The sequence below is a fragment of the Amphimedon queenslandica genome, unplaced genomic scaffold, assembly GCF_000090795.2.
Source record: "Amphimedon queenslandica unplaced genomic scaffold, v1.1 AMPQUscaffold_8397_Cont19659, whole genome shotgun sequence".
Taxonomy (NCBI): Eukaryota; Metazoa; Porifera; class Demospongiae; order Haplosclerida; family Niphatidae; genus Amphimedon; species Amphimedon queenslandica.
In genome coordinates this window covers 1-2,534 of record NW_003551326.1, presented here as the reverse complement: position 1 = coordinate 2,534, position 2,534 = coordinate 1, and the positions used below count along the sequence as shown (strand labels likewise).

At 34.7% G+C, this 2,534-nt stretch overlaps 1 long non-coding RNA gene across 1 annotated transcript; it reads left to right on the top strand.

The window, feature by feature from the left end:
- The first annotated feature begins 6 nt into the window (after window positions 1–6).
- LOC109591349 (uncharacterized) lies at window positions 7–1,421 on the top strand. The gene is made up of 3 exons (XR_002189775.1): window positions 7–435; window positions 487–570; window positions 623–1,421. It is a non-coding gene; the product is annotated as an uncharacterized LOC109591349 (long non-coding RNA).
- The last annotated feature ends 1,113 nt before the right edge of the window (window positions 1,422–2,534 follow it).

Sequence of the window (2,534 nt, the reverse complement as noted above, 5' to 3'; positions counted from 1 at the left end):
AACGGTGTAAATGTTTCAGTTTATCACTTAATTGTAATATCAGGTGCAAATGTACAAATTGTGAAAATGTCAATGTCATAGCCAATGATAACTGTTTGGAAGAATTACATGTAAATAGTGATGTGGAGTTAGTAACCGATAATTCTGATGATGAGAGGAGTGATAATGATGTAGAAGTTCAAATGTATGTCGACAATTGCCTTTATGAAGAGCATGCTCCACAAGACATTTAGATGCATGATTTAGATGTAGGTGTATGAGTAAAAGAGAGAGATATTATGTATATATGTACATATGTACATATGATCATATTTCATGCAGTATGCACACAGTCAACATCCCACACACACATCATGCAAGGGGAAACCTTAAACCATGTTACCATGTTGCCTGGTCAACTCCCACCCTGTACTCAAACAAGGACTAGAGACATCCGTAAGATAACTATGCTAACAATTATTATGGGTTAGTATTTGCTAATAATAGGAGCCTCATTTCAACTTTGATTTCGATAGTCTAATAACAGAGTACTGTGAGCTATTAAGATCAATTGTACCATACGAAAGTGAAGTGAGTGTATGCGTATATATGCAATGATTTTATAATACAATTACATGTACAGGTATATTATAGAGAGAGAGACATTAGCTATTTATGAGATGTTTGGGGAAGCAGAGCAGTTCCTTTATCAAGCAAGAGTTGTTTTTTATTATCAATTTTATTTTGATTTTTGTATGCCAAGATACTACATGTAGGCCTTCAAGAAAGACCAGTTCACCCCAGATGATCATATTTCATGCAGTATGCACACAGACAACATCCCACACACACGTCATGCAAGGGGAAACAAAATGAATGGGGAGGCATGGGTGTGCCTATTCACCTGCTGTGTAACTTGAACAGTTCATTAGTGACTATTATTATTAAGTGTCAGAAGAACCTCATATCAAAAAGAGGACATTCTTATCTGAGAAATTGGATTTAAAGTCCTTATCTAGTATCCTGGAACAGCCCAAGGTTTGACACTGTGTGTCTGGGGCTAAACCATGGGAAGACTCTGGATCAAGTTCTGTGCAAGATAGCTCCATGGCAGCATTAAGGAAGCTTCACCTGGTCAACTCCAACCCTCTAGATGTTCCTAGGTGTTCATCCAGATCAAGATGTCTTGCATCTATCGAATCTCAAGATCAGATCATTGTAAGACTAATGGAATGATATTGTGAGCTGATTGACTAATTGAGATTCTTGTTGTTATTATTATCATGGTGTTTCTTTTAATTTCTTTGTTTGTGTATTACCTGCTAGCTGTGAAAAAGAGAATATTGATTTGTACACTTTTTGTTTATTGTAGTTTATTTTAAACTTGGACTCCCAATCCTTATCTATGATCAGTCATGCTTTTATAATAATTGACAAAATACACCTGCAAAGGTTTTGTAACTTGATCATATTCATAAACCATAAAAACATGAATTCAATTAAGTCTTAATAATATTCATGAGCCATTGGCGATGAATTTCATTTACAAATACGTAACAGGAAGTGAAGCCATAGAGGATCTGCTGACAATAATGTAGGGCCTTCGTGTAGACTGAATGTAAATTTCTTAAAAAAAGTTAGCATCAAAGTTAAACTAAATTATTGTTCGTATAATCATCAAAGAGTCATCAAAAGTATTATGTCCTAAATTTAAAAGCAACATACAATGGATACAACATACAATTTAAGGAAAATAACCGTAACATCTATGTTCATTTTTTCACTTTGACTTTTTCATTTTGTTTAAAAATTCACAATGGTTATAAAAAATTAAAAACATTTCAAAAAATAAAATTAAATATCTAATAATAATAGAGTAAATTATCAATTTCCGGTGTTGGAGGGTGGTTGGACCCCCCTTCTATTTGGACCGGGGGTCCAAGCGCTCGCGAGTAGTTGGACCCCCGGTCCATACACTCCCTGAGCGCTTGGACACTCTGTTTGGACTCCCTTGGACCCCTCGCCCAGTCGCCCTTAACGTTTGGACCCCCTTCATGCCGTTTGACGCGCACTGGCAAGACACATGCTGATACCTCACAGTGGTAGCCATGATCATAACAGTGCCCTCTTGTCACCATAGATGCTTCTTAAAAGAGCAAAATTAAATTGCTGCAGCTAAACAGCCCTGCTATGCAGTATTGACAGATTTTATTTTGTTATTATTAAATTAAATTTAATTAGGTAATTGTTGTGTACAAAGCAGCAAGGATCTATTAAAAATATAGAACTAGATTATATAAATATAAAACTTACTTCTGGCCAAATAATAGTTTTAGAAAATCGACTAATTATTATGACAAGTTTACACAATACATCACTTTCAATTCCATTGATGTAGGTCAACAGTTCATCTATCTAGAAACAATATATAAATAGCAATTTTGGTTATTTATGATTAAGCCATCATATCATGTCATTTTCAATCCATTTGCAATAATCTATGAGGTAAATAAGTGACTTTTCCTCATACTTAGAAAATTCACTGATTCTATTTC